A 22,116-nucleotide genomic window follows, 5' to 3' on the forward strand; every position below is an offset into this window, starting at 1 on the left:
CTCCTGCTGTGTTCCCTGTTAGGCAGGGGCCAGGAGTCCCTGCCTGTCCAGACAGCAGTTTGCAGGTGGCAGTCTCTACCTGCTGTTCTTGCTCACTTTCAGCACTGATCAGACTGAGGGGCCTTGTTAGTGTGTTTTCCAACTGTTGTCACCACTTGCTTTCCCAGAGTGCAGTAGAGATCAGTAGTGTGGTTTCCTCTATGGCTCAGCAGAAGTACCCTTGTCATGATGGATTTTTTGAGCAGGTCTGAGGCAGTGCTCTGCGTGGAGGCTGGGAAGTGCCCAGAATCCATCAGGAATGGTCATACCAACAGAACTTTCAAAAACATTTCCAATAAAGTCTAGAGCATCTGTTTCTCTAGCTGAGATCAATAGTTCAGACTGCTCAGCAAGGAGCATGTGCAATGGATTTTCAATAATTGGCACAGCACAGCTCAGGCTGGAGGGGAAAATAATCAGGCCTCATTCTGTGTCTCTAAATGTGAGTGTGCTCAGTCAGAGCAGTGGAAGGAGCTGATGCACTGAGAGTATTTAAAAGCTTAATGCCACCCCTAGAGTGAGGGAGAGCATAGCCACTCTTAACTGCTATTCCTTTTTACTGAGAGGAATCAGGATAAATAGTGTCTCCCAAGAATAAAGACTGGTGTTTGAGATATTTCCTGTGCTCGTTGAAGAGTATTTTGAAAGTAAAAGCATATTTCCTGTGAAAAAACTTTTGCTGAAGTGAGTGGAGAGATCATTTTAGAACTGGAGTCACAGCTGTGGTCCCTCAGGGTAGCCATGCTGGCACCTGGCTGGGGCTGGCTGGGTTGGACTGAGGCAGAGTGGAGGGTAGTGAGCACTGGCCTACTAGACCTGCAAATGGGGAACAGGCATAGCATCATGTGCTCCTCTTGCTTCACTGGGAACAGGAAGAGAGGCTGTGTTCTCTGCCTGCAAACGTTCTTGAGAACTTGGCTAGAGGTTCCAGGTTGGTTTGTCTGCAGATATAAACTAGCTGACTAAATACATGCTCCAGAGGATCAGCTGAGAGCTAGTGTGGGTCTCTTGGCTGCCCAGAGTAGATGCAGGAGTGTGATCCCATCATGGGTATTGGGACTGTTTCTGTAAGCTGAAGGTTGTTCAGTGGTCTCTCAACCATGACTTAGAAGGGCTTGTCTCTGAGGTTAGCTCAAAGACCTGTCTTCCTAATTATCTGTGTCAGGTTTCTCTTTAGTTCTTTCCATGGCCATGAGCTTGCTTACCCACTGAATGTTGTGCATGCCAGCATGGTTCCACCAGGAGCTGGACCAGGCTCTCTGGATCCCAGGCATACTTTCCCCTGAGCAGCACAGCTCTGGGGGAGGAGGTGGCTGGGAGCAGAGCACAGTGCTCACAGTCTGCTGTAATACAGTTGCTGGAACAGGGATTTCAAATCTGCAGTCAAGCTGTATCTCACAGTGGGTTGAAAGCACTTTGCACGGTGTCTGCAGTAATTCAGCTGTTGGAAACCTTTGTTCTGCACTGCTCTCTGTTGAGCTTGATACAGCCTGGATTTTCTTTTGGTGTCTGAGTTCTATTACTGTCCTTGCTGGATATATTTTAAAACTCTTCCCTGCAGTGGTTATGTTTTTTGGGTTGCTTTTTTTTTTGTGTGCGTGTGTGTGTTAGTTTTTTGTTTGTTTTTTAATACTGCACACATTAATTTATTCCCTTAAGACCTTTCTGTGCCAGGGATGCTCAAAATGAGTATACGTGTGACCTTGTGGGATTAGACAGGATAGCTTTTGTTTCCATTCCCAGCAGATTTTTATACAGTGCAACCTGCTTTTCTATCATCAAAAATGCAATATTTTTTTTAAAGCATTGGGTTTGATATCTGCTTGTCAGAAATGCTCTAAGATCTACTCCAGGGTGTCTAGTGGACACTATTTCTTAAAGGCTTGATAAATAGAAAGGGGAAAATACCAAATCTTCTAACTATAGCAGAAAACCAGGAATTGTATCAGAGTCTTGCTAAAACAGTCTTTTTCTTAGCCAGAATTAGGAACACACACACACTCTCACCCCTCCAGCTCTGCATCTGATTTCTTCCCAGTCTTGAGGTCAAACCTTCTGGCCACAACCCTCTCTATTTAAGAGGAAAATACAGACACTAGTTGTAATCTGTGCTATGGAAGTCTAATCTGTGACCTAATTTGTTGTGATACCATGAATAACCTGTCAGTAGTAATCACTGTAACCCATGGCGTGGATGCACTGCTTGCTTTCCAAGAGTGCTTGTGCGGTGTAGCCTCAGAGGGTGCAGTGTCACACTGAGTGTGTATGTTTGCGCTCTTCTACTGCCAAATGCGGGGAATAATATGCAGTTGACTCTCAAATCACTTCTGTTACTCTTTTAAAAAGAAAGTGGCATGAACAGTCTTACTATCTGTGGTAGTGAATCCCTTCTGCAGGTGATCCTTGCAGAACAGGCTGGTTTGAAATGTATGGAGGGAAAATGAGATGTAACCAAACCTGGACAGTCTCCTGTGTTATCTGTTTACCTGTTAATTGCTCATTCACCTGTCTGTGGGAACAACGTGGACACAACCAACTCACTGGGTAACTGGTTAAAGGAGTGATTTGTCTAAATAACTTGGCACCAGTGTGAGCTGAGGTTTTGTGGGTTGATTCTCAGAGGGCAAAGCTGACTGGCTTCTGGTGCAGCCCCTCTGAGTCAAATATGTTGTCCATTAAGGAAAAAAAAAGTTAAAAAAATCTTCTGGAGTGTGTTACTGAAACCATAGCACAGCCAATCTTGCTCTGCGAGACTAGAGAAGGAAGGAAGGTTTTACAGGTCAGGCATGCATAAACAGTAGGCTGAAAAACTGGGAACTGTATTCCTAGGTCCCTCCACTGCTCCATCTGGCAGAAATCTTAAGTGAGGAGCTACTGCTCTATCAGCCATGGACAGCAGAGCTGGGCTTCTGGTTTGATTGTTCTAGAAATAACAGTTCCTTTAAACAAAACAAAACAAAAAACTTTAAAGTGTTTTAGTTAAAAATACTAAATTAAAAAGTGCAGGGACATGCAGTCTATTAACAGCTGCTGAGAGCTGTGTCCCTGCTCATTGAGGCACCATCAGTCTGTTTGGACTTTGAGAACCTCTGGGTTACTAGCTGGGCTTTTGGGATCCAGCAAGATGCATGTTTGAAACATGCCATAATCTATGGTCTGATGCCTTCCCTGCTCACCTTCTTAGGAGGCACCTGTGCTGCTGTTAAGGGATGTTCCACTTTTTATTTTGAGTCTCCTCTTTGTTTTCAGTAGTTGTGCACACTTTGCTCCCTAGCAGACCTTGCTGTGTGTTAGTGTAGAATACATGCATTCACATAGTATTTTGTTAACTTGCTGTCCTTTTATCCACCCCCAGATATTCTGTGCTCAAGGTTCGATGTGTTATTTGTTGACTTTTGTTCAGTAGGCTTTTCCCTCCACCCACTCACTTCCTCTCACAAATGTATCCTCACTTCACCACCTTTTTAAACGCGTTTCTAGCACAGGATTGCTGGCCAGGCTGAGCACTTCATCAGCAGTCCACCTCTGTGGGAGATGTTGACAGATTGGTGTGTGAGAGGAGGAGCAGAGGCTGGGAGAAGCTGCTTGCACTTGTAGGGGGAAAGGGGCAGGGGAAGGAGGGGGTGTCAGGCTGCAGGTATATTTTAGGGCAAGAGAAGCAAAGGCTTGTAAGCAGGGAAGAGGGAGTGAAGGTAGAAGCAGGTGAATGGTTGTGTGCTCAGGGACTGGGGTGCAACAAGATGTCTGTGTGTATGCAGCTGGGAAACAGCATGTGGGGCTGCCACAGATGCAAGGTTTGAGGAAGGTGCATGCTTCAGGCCAGAGGCCCTGTTCCCTTCCTTATGCCAGCATGGGCAGGCTAGTCTGCCTCTGAGATGTGTTCTTGGAGCTTAATAGCATGCTTTAATCTGCATTTTTTCCCCCTATCTGCTTCTTGTTTTTAATGAAAGTTTCCCACCTCCCCTTGGACAAGGCCAGTTTCTCAACCATGCTGGCTACATCTGACAGCTTGCCACCTGCTAAAAAGAGGAAAAAAACCCCATGAAAATAGCATGTCTGTAGTTTTAAATGAGGCAAGGGCTAAAATTAGTAAGAAAGGGCCTGTCTTTGGCTGTGCAAACCATCAGAGGATTAATATTCATCTGATGCTGAGCAAGGCAAGCTGAGGTTTGCAGCTTGCACTTCATTCGCCTTGTCCCACTCCTGTCCTTGCAGCTTTTCTTCCCTGTAGAGCTCAGTCACTAGTCAGCAGAGAGCTGTGCAGATGCCACTGACCTTCTGCCAATACCAATGCCACTTGTGAAATGCAAAGTGTTAGCACTGTGAAATCTTAGGAAGAGCCAGAGTATTTTTACTCCCACACTGGGGCCCAGGTCCACCCACTGTTTCCTCAGCAAGAAAGGTGCCCAACTTGTTCTTGTTTCCTTTCCTCTGCTGTAATTGTGTCGCTGTTTATGGAGCTGCAATGCAAACCACTCATTGAAATAAACCACAAGAATAACTTTATGTTGGTTTGGTTCTTTGCTGGTCCACTTTTCATATTACATCCTGGCATCTGCAGCATGACCCATGCAAAGAGCTTTATTTGAACACATTAGACAACAAACTAGAGGGAAAGGGAAACTTGGAAACCTGTTGGTGAAGGGGGAAATGATATGAAAAAAGCATCTTGAGTTGCTGGGGAAGGTAGTTGTGGGAGGGGTGGTTGAATTTTTTTGGCCCTGCTGGTGGAGGTGACATGCATCTACTGGAACCACACTGTGCTGTGCCCTGCACCCACCACAGGACATAAACTCCTGGATGTGGACGTTCTTCTACCCCAGCATATTCAGAGGAATTGGAGGTCACTTGGAAATAAGATTTAAACAATGCCTCAGTGCAGCTTTGAACAGTTTACTCAGAAGGCTGGCCCTGCTCCAGTGTGGTTAAACTGATGACCTCCCTCCCATAACAGTGCTCTGGCAGGGTTGTCAGCACCCAGCAGTGACTGCTGAACCTTGTGTTAGGTAGCAGGGATGGATTCCTGCCTCTCTCACCTTGGTCCCATCAAAGCACACAGAGTGCAAGTGTGTCAGACACGTTGCTGCCCAGCAGCCTCTGATGGGGATTGTGCTGGTGGCTTGTGAAGTGCCTGAGCTGCTGCAAGCGATGGGTAGCACTGAGGGTCCATCCTAAAATGGGAACAGACATGTATCTGTTCTCCAGAGGACTGCAGAGGAGTTGTCTTGTTTTTCTGTGTCATGCTTCCCCTGAGTTGCCCTGTGGAGGGACAACTGGAACCTGTCTCTGTAGGCATCATCCAGTGGTGTGCCTCCCTATAGTGGGCAGCTGCTGGTGTCAGGAATAGAGTTATGTGGTGGATGATTTATGTTCTGCCTCTAACTTGGTGTCTTGCCAGAGTCATGTAGACAGAGAAAAGTGTGATGGAGAGTATCTCTGCAGACTCCAGGGCAATTATGGTTTTTGTGGTGGTGGGTCTGGACTAGTCAAGAGAACTTAAAAGGAAAAAAAATAGGACCCCCATTCCCAAAACTGCTCTGCCAGCCTTAGAACTGAGGGGTGCAGATATTCCTGCCTGTGAATCCTAACTCCCTCTGAAGGACTAGCTTTATGTCAAAATATGATCTTCTGTGCATTAGTAGGTCTGTCTGGCATCCTGGTCATACTGATGTGTTAATATGTACTGTATGCAGCAGTGTTCTTGTGTTTATGTCCGGGTATCACAGATATCCACTGGCAATGCCCTACAGCAATCTGTCAAATAAGAGCATTGGTAAGATTCCCTGTGAATGAAGAAGCCATTTACATCTCTATTTATGGGTTGAGACCAAGTTTGTTTCCCAGGATTACTACTTTGAAAGGAGATTGTTTGTTTTAGGAATGGTTCTGAGGTGCAAAACTTGTGCCATGGCTTCTTGTGCCCAGATTCCACAGCTGATCAGGCATCCTGCCTTTATGAGCAAAAATTGCTTCAAGTCCACTTGAATCTGATCTAGGTCTGCTGCTACCTCATTGTATACCTGGATATAATATGAATCACACCACCTCTATAATACATTTACAAGGTATGACTAGGCCTAAGACTGATAGCTGCTGTTCATACCAAAACCCCCCGGTTTTTAAACTTGTTGAAGTCCCATTTGGTCTGTCATTGTTTACTTAAAAAGAAGCTACTTGATGCAAGAAGCAGTTGGTGGATGTAGTCTAAGCTCTTTCTTGTTCTCTGGGAAAATGCCACCCAGGTGGATGTTGAGAACCCTTGCATGCTTTTGCATGAGGCTCAAATACATAGCTGGTACAGGTCCAGTAAATTCTTTCCCCCCCAGACTCCTGCAGCATGTCAGTCAGTTTGAGGAAGCAAGAGAGTGGAGCGGGAGCCCAGAAGGGAAATACTATGCTTGAGTGAGCGTGTAGAATAGGACTGATCCTGATAACTTTGTGTGCCTGCTGATCCCACTGGTAGGCTGTAGTGCTTATCTAGAGCCCTTGGAGAGGACCATTCAGTACGAGGCTGCCAAGATCATGGCTTATCAGCATGTTGCCCAATGCTGCACATATTTGGAGCCGTTCCTGGGGCAGTTGTTTTCACACAGCTGAATACAGTTGTTTGCGTATTGCTCAGAATTTCAGCTTTTCCTCTTCCTCTTAACTCTGTTGGGCATTGTTGTACATGTGTCTGTGAGGGAAGTCCCTTCTCAGTCAGTGCCCAGATTAGTGTAACTTCCCCTGGATGGTGGCTCCCAGAAATGCAACTCCTTCTCTACCAGCCCTGCAGGGGAAGGGGAAGAGGAAGGGGAAGAGTAGAGGCTGCTCTGCAGGTGAACTTCGGTGAGGAACTTCCCCTGCATTGTTCTTCCCCTGGTTCCTTGTTCATGAGATGATTTGAGTCCTCACACACACCCTACCCAAACTGCAACCCAGGTATCCAGCATGACTTGGCCTCTCCTCAGCCCTACTGCTGGGGAGACTTTGGGTGAGGGGCGCAATCCGAAGGTGTCCTTGCTGCTGGGGAAAACCAGAGCTAGTTCTCGCTGGCCCTGTCTGCTAGGGGGCAGTGTGGGTAGCAAATGCCCCATTTTCTTCCCTCTGTCGGGAGCTGTTACCCTCTGCTGAAGTACAGGGAGAGAGGAAGCAGGGAAGCTTTGTTTCTGCCCTGCTGGTGATGGTAGTTAACACTCAGCTGAGACCCAGCAGCTTGCCAAGTTGGTCCTTCTCCAAGGCTGCTTCAGGCCTGCACTACCCACTTTGGCAGGATGGAGCCCAAACTGACACTTAGGTTTCTTTGGGTTTTGTTAAGGTTTGACCTACCAGGAACTCATTATCTGTAGGGCAGTTGTGGATGTGTCCTAAATGTTTGTTTAGATTGTCTTTCTCACAGTGTGCTGAATAATTTCTGAGCTGGAAGAGTGGCCAGAGCCTCTGGGAACCAAGCAGGCTACCCCTCCTGCTGCGTTTTGGTTTGTTTCCTGCAATGATTTGTCGGGCTACAGTCCTACAGTGAATTTCACTGGCATCAGTAAAACACTGACAACTCCCCCAGGTGGAGCTCAGCAGGATCAGAGCTTTTCAAAAATTAAAGCATATCCAATAGTCTGACAGCCTTACTTTCAGAGGTCACTGAAATTCCGTCCCTTTGTCCCAAAGCCTTCTTTTGCCCTAGACACTATAATTGCAAGTGCAATAGGTGAATTTAGGTTCCAGCCCCATGAGAGGATTTAACGGTTAATACAGAGAACTCTAGAAATTGCCCTTCCTTTCTCTGATGTCACTTTAATCCCTGGAGTATACAGAGATTAAAAAACATTTGATGAACCTACTAAACATTCGTTGCACATTTCTCATCCAGTATCCAGCTGACCTCAAATCCTGAATGAATTTGCATTTGTTTCTAAAAGTGTCTCATTTTTTGAATCAAAATGTCAACACATTTCAAAGTGGTCCCACATGAGATGTCTGTATCTCTTGGAGTTTAAATTGCTGGATCAATTACCCATTAATACTAAGGGTATTTAAAGGACAAATTCTCTGCCTACTGCAGTGAAAACTTACCCCGAGGTATGACATTTCACCTGCCACTGAGTGTAAGATTGTTGAATATAATGGACTGGAATAGCTAGGTTTGCACATGCTGGTAACAAAAGCAAGTGAGCAGCAGATCCCATTACAGAAAATGTTTGGGTTTTTTTTCCTCCTCCTTTTTCAGCCATCAGAACTTGGCATGCTCTTTGCAATTTATATTACTGCACTGTTCAGAAGCCTGTGCCTGAATTTGGGCACAGCTTAATCATGTACCATATGAGTGGATAAAGAGAGTCCTGAAGAGCTCCCACTCAAAAGGGTGGGAAGAAATGGGAGCACCAGGATGCATCCAAGGTGTCATAGCTGAGCAGCACCTGCAAAGCTTGGCTCCATCTTTACTGGTTCATGAGCTGGACCACAGACCTAGGAGCCCCATCACATGCTCTTATGCTTGCAGCTATGCCAACCGACAGCTGTCTCTTCTCCTCAGCATGGCTCTGCCCTGAGTTAAAAGAAAGGGGGACATTTGGAAAGCCTCAGCCCCCTCATCACCAAATGAAATATGGAGGCAACTGGAACAAGCTATGAGCAAGCTAAAGCAGACAGTATAGCTGCAAATAATTTGAACCCAGGGACACAGTGAACCTGAGCTTGCACTTAGGCATGCTTACCCAAGGAAGTGCCAACATAACCTAGGAGAACATACCATAAAATTGCACCATAGCGTCCCTCCCTTGTGCTATCATGGAAACCAGATGCCAGGGTGGAAAAGCACCACCAGCTGAATAAAAAAGCTTCAAGTGTCAGAGAGCCCTGCTCAGCCCTACCTTCTGCTGCAGGCCATCTATGCTTCCCAGCATTCCCTGGTCTCTTGCCAATTCCCATCAACAGCTGTGGTTTGTGGTTGTAACGCTCAGCATTTGTCTCCTCTTTCTTCTAGCAGACCTGCATCAAAGCTGCATGTGCTCATGTAGCAGTTAGGGAGTCCCAGGACTCCCAGAACTAGTTTCCAAGCATGGAATCAAATCCTTATTTACACCTTTATCTTCCCCAAGGTCTGAGACGCTGCAGGTGTGGCTTTCTAAGTCTTTTGGGCCTGTCCAATGGAGTTTGTGAGGAAAGTTTACAAAAAGGTGCTTTGTAATGCATTGTTTTGTTTCTTTTGAAGAATGAGGAAGTGCCAGTAGGAAATCTAGAGATGGATTGCCAGCCCCGAAGCAACCTACTCACTGCATTTAGCAGATAAAATGTTCTTCACTCCACCATGCTAATGCCCAGTTTCTGTGTGTATGTATTACTGTTGAGACTGCAGGTTGAGTAGGAGCAGCTCCAAGATGTAAGCAGTTGTAAGTAAGTGTCTGTTAGGAATCCCACTCATTGTTTCAGGAGGTTTATTGGATGTTTAATAGCTTCCAGTCACTGCTGGAATGGATGGACCTGAACTGGTGACCAAGAGGGGAAAGGTTCTCTCACACATTTACAAACCAAAAGGCATCTGTTCCCCAGACACAGATTTGTCTGATTTCCCTAAACCACTGATGACCTGCCCTGGAATGATAATTTCATTCCCTTAGGAAAGCCCTTGGGTTGATATCAAGTAGATAGTTATTTTTGGGCTCTTTCCCAGAGAGAGTGCACTGTATTGCTCTGAACCCTACACTTCAAATAAATATATCATTGAACTGTGGTAGAGGTCCAAAAAGCTTTATTGAATGGAAAACAGATTATTAATAATTAAGAGTAGTTCACTGTATTGTTTTTGAGCCAAGTAAAGCTAATAGAGCTTTTTTTTTGTAGCCAAGATAAAAGTGTAGAATATTGACTGAATTGATTGCAAGATATGTCAGTTAATGAATTGCAATGGTTAAGTCTGTGTTAAAGTGAAACATGCAGCTCCCAAGCAATGTATTAAGCATTTTTAAAGATTACAAAAAGCAGAGACAAAAAAGCCCAACCCAATCCTCCCTTATTGACTATCAAATGCCCATATTATTTTTTTCCTGAGAGAGAAACTAGTGTTACCATATTTTAATTTGTTTGTCTTAAAGCTCTGGGTGCATGCATGTGTGTGTGTGCTTCTCCCTTAGCACCTTTCAGAATTAAATGGCCTTTCCATGAAACTGATCAGTGACTAACAAAATTCTCTCAAGGCTGCCTGTGATTCTGAGTGGTGGGGCAGACAGCACTATGGAGAGAGTAGGCTTTGACAGATGTGTTTGTAAGAAAGGCTCTAAATAGGAGAGTTCCAAACTGCTACATGTTTGAACTGCCCCATGTTGTTTATTGTCTAGTCAATTACAGCTTCCTAATTTAAAAGTGTACTTTCTATTTCTCTGCAATAGCAAAATAATGTAACATTGAAAGGAGAAAACAGAATCACTGGGTGGGATAGCTGTCCTTCTGGGGGATGAAGATGGTTTTAAAATGTTCTGCATTGAACAAATTAAAGGTTTATTCCAAAATAAACCTTCAGCCATTCCTTCTCACTGACCATGATTATATTGTAATTTCTTCCTTTTGCAGCCTTTCTGAAACCATCCATTTCTTCTGAAACTGTTGTCCAAGCCTCAGTCTCACAAAAAGTCTTTTCTTTCACTGCAGCCTCGTCTTCTCTGCCTTTATTTTGTGGTAGGCCTTCAGTCTTCCAGAGGGGAAACATGCCCCTTCTTTGCCATCTGGTTGCATTCAGGTCTTCTGAGCGCAGTCCCTTCTGCACTAAGCCCAAGCTTGTCACACTCATCCAAAAACAAGCTCAAGGCCAGAGTCTGTTCTCCAAACAGTGGTGTGTTATGCCTTAGGACAGAAGTGACCCCATTAAAACCATTTAGAAGCATGCATACTTAGGACTGTCTCACTGCCCTTATGTTCCTCTCTGCTCCCATGTGGTTCCTCAGGACCTTTCACATCTCTGCTTGAGTTGGACTTCTTTGAGCTAGCCAAAGGAATGTTATATTCCCTACATCTGCCTCTACCATCTTTTTCAAGTAAAATTCAAAGATAAATAATTAGGATTAAAATAATTATGGAAGTATAATTGGAGCATGAAGAAACCAGTACCTTTTATGTTTTCTATGAAAAGATGAAGATATAATTGAAAAATACAACTATTTAACTACTACTATGTATCTCTGTTTCCAGATCTCCCCCTTTCCTGCCACGTTCATACAATCATAGAATCAGTAAGGTTGGAAAAGACCTCAGAGATCAGCAAGTCCAACCTATCACCTATCATCCAATGACCAATAACTCTTTCTGTGAAGAACTTTCTCCTCATGTTCACAGTTCTTCCACTGTAGTTCCCCCAAGTCCCTCTGTCTCCGTTTGCCACCTGGCCAAGAGGTGACACATGCTGTTTAGTGTCCAGCATCATACACCAGATTTCCAGGGGGAAGCTGGCTATATGGTTTGGGACAGGAAGAATTACTAACTGGCACAGGCCAAGGGCTCACTGGCAGGCTAGAGCTAGCTCTGAGTGATCTGCCTCTCTGTGAAGTGTGTAATAGAGATTCTGTATGGCTTCATCTTTTGCACTCAGTTGGCTTAGGACATAGGCTGGAATTGTACAGTGTTTCGGTGAAGCACCATACAAATGTTTGCAGGTTTTGTGGGGTTTTGTTGGTTTGAGTTGGTTTTCTGTGTGTGTGTTTTGGTTTGTTTTATTTTGTTTTTAAAGTGTGATGTTAACACTTAAGACAGAAATTATCAGAATAGGAGGTACCACTGACAGGTGCCTAGTCTGACTTCTCACTTGGCATCATACAAGAAGTCTAAGGCCAGAAACATGGTCTAAGCTTCTCTGAGTTACAGCTTAGTACCTTATAAATGAAGACTATTTTGCTTCTTTTCACTTTTTAGATTATTTGCTGCTTGAGATAGGAATAATCTAGACTAAGGAGTATAAAACCATGTATTTCCAAAAACCCCACTGTGATGCATTCCTGTAGAGGCAGCATGATCGTGGTGGAAAGCTCCTCGTTCATAGAGGCAGTATGATCATGGCAGAAAGCTGCTTGTTCAGAGAAGCAGCAAGATCCTGGCGGAAAGCTGCTTGTTCTGTTCTGATTATTAACATAATATGCACTTAAGCTCTGATTTCAGGAACACAAGATGTCTCATGTGGGACTGTGTCCAGACAGGTATGAACAGGCATGGAGTATTTCCCAGCTCATGAATGGGGTTTGTTAGCTGGACATAAAAGTATGAACTTCCTGTCAATTGGATAAGCTCACAATAAGTTTAAGTAATTGCAGTCAGCTTTGCTCCTTTTTCTCGCTATCTAAATATTCAACAGCTGCATCTGGTGCAGGATTTAGTCCTAGGTGCCATATTCATGCTAAAAAAAAAAAAAAGGAAGAGAAAGATGTCTGGTGTGCAAGATTTTGGTTGCTCAGCAAAGGAAGTGTGCAAGTGCTTGCCTAAATGCTTTGTTATATGGCAGCCTTCATCTGCACCCAGGCTGTCCCTCACAGATTACAGTACAGGGAAAAGTCCTGGCTTTCCATTTCCTCTGCTAGCAAATTCTTACTTGAGGTTACAGAAGTTTTTGCTCATGTAAGCAGTACGGATTCTGTTTCTGTCCTTGCAGCTACCTAGGCTTCTTAAAAGAATTACTACAAGAATTTACTTCAGAAACCAAATATATCTACTGTGCAGGTGATGGGTGCCTAGGAATTTCTCATCTCACAAAGTGCTACCTACCCACTTCACAGGACACTGAGTGGTTTACATGAAAATGTGTGTACTAATGGAGATAGGGTTTCTTTGAAATTCTTTACATTCAGAATTGAGTGCTCTAAAATTATTTTAAATGTCTGCTGCTCTTTGGAGCATATTGATGGAACTGCATAATTAACAGCATAATGGGATAAGCCAGCTGATTGTATTATAACACTGGTATTTTAAAGAGGTAGCTATAATTGGTGAGCCAATAACTAAATCATTGTCTTCTCTCATTATTTAGTATCCTTGTACTCATCATCACTTAGATCACAAACAAAGACCAATTTGGTTTATACTATTTCAAATGAATGTTGCAAATCCAGTCCAGGCTTTGATCAGCTAAACTGAATTCTGCAAGGCCAGGATAGTGGCAATAGTGACTCTGCTGCCCTGTGGGGTGCTGAGCACCGTCAGCTTGCAGTTGTGCTACCAGAGATTGAGGAACACATCCCCTGGGATTCAGACTGAGATTCTTGTCCTTGCTCATCACTCACCCAGTTGTAAGACTAACTTAACACTGTTGTACTATGAAGTCCATGTTCATTCAGTGAATTTTGAAACTGGCCCCTGAGACTGACACTCTCCAGAGCCCTTCCCTGAGGTACTTTAATTAGCTAACTTACCTACTCACCAAAAGATTGCAACATCCCCTGTGATCTAAAGAGGAAACTAAGTACTGTTGTAGCAAAAGGAACAGCTGAGACAAAGTGAAACGGTCTCTTGACAATGTCCCCTGGCAATGCCAGACACAGCCCAAAAATCACTTATGAGCCAAATATTATTCTAGGGGTTTCCCCCCACTTTGGGGGGAAAAAACAAACCAAACCAAAACCCTCCAATGATTACATCACTACAAAGGATATGATCAAAGTAAAATACCAGTCTCATGCTCCTGAATTAGGCAGAATTCTCAATTAAATCAATGAATATTTGTTTCCATCTGGGCTTCACAATTGTGTTTGCTAAAAAAAAAAAATAAAAATACAAAGTAGTTTCTTTTCCAGCAAGTAATGAAACAGTCTAGGCCTCTTAAATACTGCTCCTACTGTTCTCTGAAACATTGATTCTGTCCATTACTACGCTGCTGATTGATCTGAAACTCTTTCTTTTTTCTTCTTCTTTTTTTTTTTTTTTCCTTTTCCTTTGAGGGGAGGAGGCTTGGGAGCAAGTCCCAGTTCAGATATATGGTTTATTTGCTACCATGGTCCTGGTGGTTTACATTGTTTAATAAACTGCCTTGACCAAAGGCTAATGGGAGGTCAAGTGAAACATCTGCCACTCCACATCTCCCCCCAGTTCACAGCCTCCTCTGACTTACTTAAAGGCAGTAACTGCTATCCAGAGTGAGTAAATCCAGTGACATTTAGGAGCTTTGCTGGAGAGATGTGCCCTTCATCTGAGCAGAGGTGATGACCCAACACCTGCTGAAGTGATCATAGATGTTCCACTACACTGAGCAAACCTCTCCTGGAGAACAGGTGAACCTTGGGTTTTTCCTTACCTGAGTGCCATAAATTTGGAAGCACACTCTGTGGCCATTACCTCCTGACCTTGGTAAGGCTGGATTATCTTGTATACTTAGCAGGTCCCTTCTATCACTCACCAGCTCACCTGTTTGCTAGCAGCATAGGTTTTACCATTGCAGTTGCTCAAGGTACTTGTCCGTGCAATGGTCTTCATGTGGTGGTCACTGAGGAAATTCTGTATTTCACAGACTTTAATAAGCAGCTTAAAGATCTCGGTGTCTAATCCTGTGTTCTACTCTATTCTGTAATAGCTCTACTACTCTTAATTTATCTTCCTGTTTTGCAATATAGATGAAATATGATTAAAACAGCTGCAGTTTCTCTGTGCACCTTTCCTTATGCTTACTGGTTTAGTCTTCTTTCTAGTGCAGGCTTAGCACCTGCCATTTTCTCCGTATTCCTCTTTCTGCTTCCCTGTTTCTCACGGGTCAGTTGTACTTCTGAGGAAAGGCAGTAAAATGTGTAAACCAAAGATTTTTATATTGTAAAATTGTCATTATCTTTAATTATGGTCCAACACTGAACCTTCCTGCATCATTTGACTTAAAGAAGTGTTTGTTAGTTGAGAGCATGCTGCATATATTGGTTGAGGCTCCCCGTCAGAAGAGGCTGTGCTAACTGTTTGCAAGGAGCAATTCTATATGAGCCAACCTGAAAATAATCTCAGACTCTGTAATGGCAGAAGAGGAGAGGACTAACATAGTCACAAAGTGACTTGGGCACAGGATAAGGAGACAACAGACCTTTACCAGTAAAAAGAATGAATTTCTGATGAACCTCAGTTTCCCTATTTGCTCCAAATATAAAAATGACTTTTTTTGGGGGGAAGGCATTTTGAGATTGAGAGTGTTTGTCTCCATACAAGTATAAAACATTGCAATTATTTGGCATTATGGTATCTTGAATGTGCACTTCAGGCATCCTTGTAAGCATCCAATGATTTGACCTTGGCTTTTTGTTTTGTCTGTGCTTTTAGAAATTTATGTAGATTATTCCATTTTTTGTTGCAACTGTTTATATTTCTGAAGAGCTACATCCGTATCAGAGAATTTGTACTATACAAAATGAAAGCCCTAAAGGACACTGTAGCATGAATATGACTGCTTCTGTAATCCCTCATCTACTAGCCATGCACTTGAGAAGGTGAAGAAATCTGGAAGGGGGAGGGCAAAACCTGATGTTAGCTTTATCCAAACTGAAAGGTGCCATGAACCACAACAGTGTAGCAAGGGGACCCTCTGCAGAGCTGCCTCTCTTTTCCATTCTTGAAATGCTGCTGTTAGAAATCTTCTCTATTTTTTTTTTTCCTTCAAAAAATAATCTTTTGTGTATAGGATGCTTGTTTTCTATTTTCATCCATGTAATGGAAAAGCTAGTGGTGTTCTCCTACCCCAGACAGACAAGGCTGTTGTCAGTGGACAGTGTGCCTTATTGTCCCTTCAGAGTGCAAATGGGGGAGGATGACGACGAATGCCTTTTCTCCTTTTGACTCTTTCCCCTGGGCTACCATTTAGCTTAAAAGTAGCCAAGTATTGTAACTGTGTATGGCACCTAAGGGTGGGTTTGCTTCTGTGGTTTTATTTACCTGTCTAACCATCTATATATAAAATAATCTTTTGTTGCTGGTATGTGTGCACATGCATATAGTACATATACATCCAACGGTACATTTGGAGCTTAAAAATCTTTACTCTGTGAAAATGCTCTGACCTGGTTTCTTTCCCAAGTGTCAGCTATACCTACCTGGCAGCAATTTTCCTACACACAAAACAACCCACAGGCATTTAGCAGCATAAGCACAGTTATGTTCTATTACACCTTTTATTTTATTATAGTTGCTGGCAAATATAATCTCTAATTTTGTGTTTTATATTTATTGCAGTAACAACCTGGTAAAATAATTTTCTACTCAGAAGCAGCAATTAAGAAACTAAAAATGAAGGCAGAGCTATGGGTGGGGGTTTTAGTCATGCAACATTTTCCATAATTTTCAGCAATTTTTTATGCTTCAATTATTATGTAGGATGTGAATGTCTTAGTATGCAGCTGCTGTTAAAGCACTGGTGATGCTCCGGGTCTGGGCATTCTTACTTGTACTTCTGAAAGATGAAAGATCCAAATCAAGGGTTCCTTACAATTCCGGAGATCCCTAAAGCGTAAATATTACTACAAACCTGCTTATGTAATTTTCTGCTTATGGTTTAGGGAATTTGCTTTGTCTCCCCCCACCCAGCCAAGCCCCAAGCAGTTTATAATGTTATCAGCCTTAAAAAATCATTCATCCTTGAGGTTGATTCTATGATTTCCTTAGCTGTGTGTTACAGGACAAAGTCCTGTAGTATGAGAAGGAAGAGCTCCAGGTTTGCTTCAAGACCACGTGTAAACTCAGACCATGATTCTGATTCCCTTGAATTCAGTTCAGTGGGACCTGGATTGCTTCCTGCCTGGCGCACAGGCTTTAAAAGGTCTGTGTGTAGTTCAGAAAAGGAGATGTGGTAATGACCTGCCCTCATCTCAGGAAGGAAGGTGCATTGATCTACAGTTCAAGAATTGTATTTGCTAGTTGCAAATAATCTTTTCCATAGCATAAGTGAAAAGTTATGTCAAGCACTTAGCTTAGCCCAGCCATTTACACAAATCAAACACAAACAGAACTGCGACTTTTCTTCTGCCACTCTGCCCAAGTTGCTTCTGTGAAAATCTGATTTCTTGTCTTCTTGGACCTATTTGCTCCAATCTATGTTAACCTCCAAAAGCCTCTAAGGCTTGCCTGAGTACTCCTTTTTCCTTACTTCAGTGAAGGCAGCAGAATAGTACCCTAGGACCAAAACTAAAGTGCAGTGACTTCCTTTGAATTCATTAAGCAGATTTTTCTGTTGAACTGTACTCATAAATGGCTTTCTTTATGTCCCAGGATACTCTTTTATCTAGAATACTTTAAAGTTATTGGTGTAGCAAATCCATATAACTCGATTCCTGCCACATTATGATAAACTAAGTTTATTGGTTTAAGTCAACATATATCCAGGTATGAAAAGAAGATCAATATGTTGACATAAATAAAACTCTTGAGGTCCTTTCCATATTCATCCTTTCTCAAAGTGGTTTTGTGGGGACTTGGTATTCACTAATATTTGTCAGTTAGCAAACTGGTATTTGGCGTCTGAAGAGAAAGTAGAGCAAGTGGTTAGATTTTCAGGTGGTTGGTTTGCTGTTGTCAGATTGAATGATCACCTTTGCCAATGATAATGCTCATATGTTGGAGACTGTTACTGCCTATCTGTCCCACTTCTCTCTAAATCACCCCTAGCAGAGCCTCACCAAACACAGTGAGCAATCCCTGAGCTTCAGAAGAACCGTTCAAGGTGAAGGCCAGGTGAGACGTTTTGGCAGCATTTTGAAAATTATTTTCTAGATTCCAGGTAACTCGAAGTAAAAAGCAAGTGTAAAGGTCTTAATTTTTCTTTCTATTTGCATATATATGTGTAATTTTACTAAAGAAACATGCCCCAAGACAAGGTTTTTGTGCTATCCCTCTGCTTTGGCGAATTTCTCTACACAAATAGCAAGACCATCCAGTTGTGATACAGGCAAGGCAAAGGTGACCTTCATCAATAGGATGTGGCCATGGAGAGGAAAAGTTCATCATTAAGTCCATGAAATGTTTTTTTGTGTTTCCCCAGACATTTTGCATGACTTCTACATGTAGTGGAGATGCAGGGCAGTTAGGTGTTTACCCAGGGGGTCATTCTTCCCGTCCAGAGGCTCCAGCGGCACAGAGCTCACACAGCCATGTAACCTTCCACTTTTTTCGTTTGTATCTTAGAGCATAATCTATCTGGGAAGGCATTTACACACGACTTTCAGCCAGCAACCTAGCTTTTCTCATAGAAAAAGCCTTATTTTCATTCCCATTCTGGCTTTGCTTAGAGCAAACATTTAAAGCCCCTGAATCAAACCTAAGAAACCACGAACCAAACAAAAAGCCGTAATAACAAAACTGCCTGAAACAACTATCCATAGTGTCGTTAGTAGCTTTAACGAAATGGTAGTGGAGGCTAGGGAACGGCGGAAGGTGCCAGCCCCTCAGCCTGGCAGCTGCGGGAAGATGGCCGCCCCGGGGCGGCCCCTTTAAGGAGCTTGACCCACTCGCCGCCTCATGCCCGCCCGCCTCTGTTTCGCTCCCCCGTGTCTGCCCGAGACACTCGGAGTCGCAGCAGGTGCATGCGCAGTGTGCCGACCGCCTGGCGCGCTTGCGCAGTCACCTGCTGGCCGCCCCCCCACACTCCCCCCCCTTTCCCCGCCGGTACATCCGGGTCATCGCACGCCCGCCTGCACGGCTGGTTCCCCGTGGTGCTGTGCAGCAGTTTCCCCTCCCCCTCCTCCCCCCTCCCCCAGTGCGGGCGGCTCCAGCGCTGTCGCTATCCGCGCCCTCCCCTGCGCGGGGCTCCGGCCACGCTGCTCTTGTCGCTGCCTCCGGCCGAGCGGGGGGAGGAGGCGGCGGCTCCGGCTCCCACTCCCGTCCGCATCGCCGTCCGCGGGGCGGCTCGGTGAGTGTCAGCAGCGTGGAGGGCGGGGGGCCGGGCGGGGCGCCTCGCTTCATCCCCCGCGTTCCCCGCAGCCCTAGCGGCGCGACCCCCATTCCCTTCCCGCTGCCGTCCGGCCTGTCTGTAATGGGGACGGGGCTTCCCCCCCCACCAGCTTTCCTGGTTCCCATCTGTTGCTCGCCCAGCTCTCTGGGCCAAACTCGCCTTCTCTCTGTCCTCCGTAACTTCTCGTTTCTGCCCTCACTGTCCCACCGCCGCTTCGCCCCCGCAGCGCCAGCCCCTTTCAGCCCGGGGCACCCTGCGGGGCGCAGAGGGGGCTGCCCGCCAGTCCTCCCCCCGGTGGGGCCTCTGCCTCGGGACCAGAGGGAGAAGCAGCGGCTGCTGCCTCCCTCGCCTGAGGAAACTACGCTAATTGCCTGGGACCTGCCCTGCGCTAAATAACCCTCCTCTGGGTTTTCCCTGCTCTCTGACGGGGTCCTTCCCCTCACCGCAGCGGGTCCAAGGCAGAGGATCCGGTTTGCTCTCTGGTGCAAGTGCAGGCAACTCCCCTGACCACTGCAGCTCGACCGGCTTGTGGCAGTATCTGGGGGTGGTCTGAGGAGCGCCTTCAGCCTGCCTCGTGTGGTGTAGCCCTGCTCTCCCAGCTCGGCCGGATGCAGGTAGTTTTTCGGGATGTGGAGAAATGGATTGACAGTGTTAATAGTTAACCAGGAGGAGGAAAGCTCTTGAAGGAACACCTGCAGTCTTTCAGACTAACTAAAGCATGCAGTGATTTAAGCAGAACACAGAAATGCTGCAAATCTGTCATACTTAGGCTGTATCCTATAGCACACAGAACTATAGCTGTTATGATGGCATTGTAATTCCAGGTGGGGTTCAAGTGAATTCAGAACTTGTAACAGTATGGTGGTGTTTCTCTCCTATTTATTAAATAGCTGATAAACCAAAATTTTCATTGATTCATAATGCTGTTCTGTACGATTGAAAAAATAGGACAGGTACAATTCAGTTCTGTCTTACTACTTTTTAATGTAGTATTGTGTCTTACATGGTAATAAAATACAAGAAGTTTCTTCACAGAAACATTTCAGATACCAAACAAATCTAGAGACCATGCATTAGCATCCTGGATCTAAATGTCAGTGACAGTAAGACAGCCGTCTTCCTGCTGTGATAGTGGAGTCTTACTAACATTTAAAGTCTGTCCTTTTGAGATTCTGGTAATGTAGTACAGAAACACAAGTGTTGATTAGCATTTATGTTAATCCTCAAACCAGTAAAGCATTTTCTACATTGACCTAATAATCTGTGTTCTTTCCTGTTTCTGTTGTTATAGACTGCCAAGTCTGTTTTGCTCCCATCGTCCCCCCACTGACAGTTTTCTTTCCCTGTGCTCTAGTTGCTTGGACTTTAAGTTCATGAGGAATTTTTATAGTAGGTTGAAGCAGATAAGGGATATTGGACAGAAGACATTTAGTAATTAGGCTGAGCTTACTGTTGTCAAGGTTGGAATGTGAATCCAAGCACAGAAGGCTCTACCTGACAGATATTTGTTTAGCAAGGTGTGGTGTTATCTTCAGTTCTGTGTGGCAGGTTTAAGAACAAAATCCTAAACCTTGTGAAAAAGATACTGTTATTCCACAAAGTAGGAATGGGTGATGTTTTGGTCTGGCAGACAGAGTATTCCACTGCTGAAACAGAAGCTTTCAGTAGAAGAGTAGATTTTTATTTTTTACTAATCCAAGTGCAAGTGTCAGCTTTCTTACTGCATGTATTAACTGTCAGAGACTAGGGGCTGTACAAAGAAGCAATACCAAAATCTCTTTTAAAAATATCCCTGTCAGGAAGTACCATGATTGTATGAAAGTAAGGAATGAATCTGATTTTGTCTGTTACGCAACTTTCATTTGTTGTTAGGTGCTCTAGATTTTCTTCATTGTTTGCAGTTTAGCTGGAGCCACCTGGGGTGATGGATTATTGAAAAGATTGTCTTCTGAAATTATCTGCCTCTTCATGTGAAGCCCTTCCTGAAGGAACCTCACTGACTGTGGAAACATGATGTTAGCTGTTTGTGTTCATGCGTACATAACTTCTCTGAGTTTCGCTGGTCTCTTAATGTCTGGGTAAAAGAAGGAAACAGTTTTTTGTTATGTCTTTCAGTAGTTAAATGTCTTAGCAGAGTAATTATTTTTTAAAAATTTGAATGCAATAGCTAAAATAATTTAGAGATAGTTACACCAGTAACTTAATTCAAGGTACCTGTCACCAAGTTTCTAATGGTGAAACCTGTTAGACACTCGGAATTAATACCATGAAGAGACGGAAGGGTAGGGAATAGTTGTATTGCTACCTACTGAATTATTGATTATTCAGTAACAGAAATTGACTCTGTAATTTTGAAAAGCATATGCATAGGGGCCACTTCGGTTTTCTGTAGCTGCTTAGGCACAGTAAACATAGCAGGGTTTTTTCCTCCCTTGCTATATATCTAGGAGACTATAGATACACAATAAGCCTGCAGTACTTTTTGTTGTTGTTGTTGCCTGCCAGCTGTGGGGGGGGCACAAATGAAACTGATGCATACCCTGTAGCAGAGACAGGTGAAATTAAATCTTATGTGCAAAAAGTCAAATTTGTTTAAGCAGTCAAGTTTGGTGGTTTTGGGTTTTTTTTGGTTTTGTTTGTTTTAGGAATAATGTCACTAGTGTAAATCAAGTTTATCACCTATAGCTTGTCCTTCCTAGAAGCTTGCTCTTTTGTAATTATACCAAGTGTTTTAGTCACTGATGTAGACAGGCTTTAGGACTCCTGTCTGCTAAGGTAACATTAGCTATCCTGAGGTATATTGTAAATCAATTTTATGAGACTTAGCATTTCAAAATATTTTCAAATATTTTTATACTTTGAGTGTTGTCAAATTGCATCTCATGGACTATCAGCTGTCAAGCAAATGTTCTACAGGCGAGCTGCTTGAATGGACATGCTGGATTCACACAAGGTTTGAATGTCAGTACCACACTCCTGTACCAGAATGTAGAGAGTCATCCTGGTAGTCATTTTGGTCCAGCTGAATCCCTCGAAGTCTATTGACTTTGCTTCAGAGGTGATGAGACCTGGGGCACTGGGGTCACTGGGGTGAAAGAAGCTGTGCTTTAATTGGAAAGAGTTGTGTACAGCATTTGCACTGCTTACTGGCTGTGGCACCTGAAATAAATGTGTCATTTAGGTAGGGTCAGATTTACTTAAAATATTACCAGCTGTAAATG

The 22,116-nt window shown here is 43.9% G+C and overlaps 1 protein-coding gene across 5 annotated transcripts in view; it reads left to right on the forward strand.

Annotated features, from left to right (window-relative positions):
- Positions 1-22,116, forward strand: part of CYRIB (CYFIP related Rac1 interactor B) — an 88,065-nt gene that overhangs the window by 1,616 nt on the left and 64,333 nt on the right. Inside the window, exon 1 of one of the 5 annotated variants that reach the window (XM_054167158.1) lies at positions 18,664-18,853. The exons of 1 other annotated variant lie outside the window; for it this stretch is intronic. The gene's annotated coding sequence lies outside the window, so the exon portion shown is untranslated. Of the gene's footprint in view, positions 1-18,663; positions 18,854-19,401; positions 19,510-22,116 lie in introns of those variants that run through there. 3 more of the 5 variants (XM_054167161.1, XM_054167157.1, XM_054167160.1) reach the window with 3 other exon arrangements.

The sequence above is a fragment of the Dryobates pubescens genome, chromosome 14, assembly GCF_014839835.1.
Source record: "Dryobates pubescens isolate bDryPub1 chromosome 14, bDryPub1.pri, whole genome shotgun sequence".
In the NCBI taxonomy this organism is placed as follows: Eukaryota; Metazoa; Chordata; class Aves; order Piciformes; family Picidae; genus Dryobates; species Dryobates pubescens.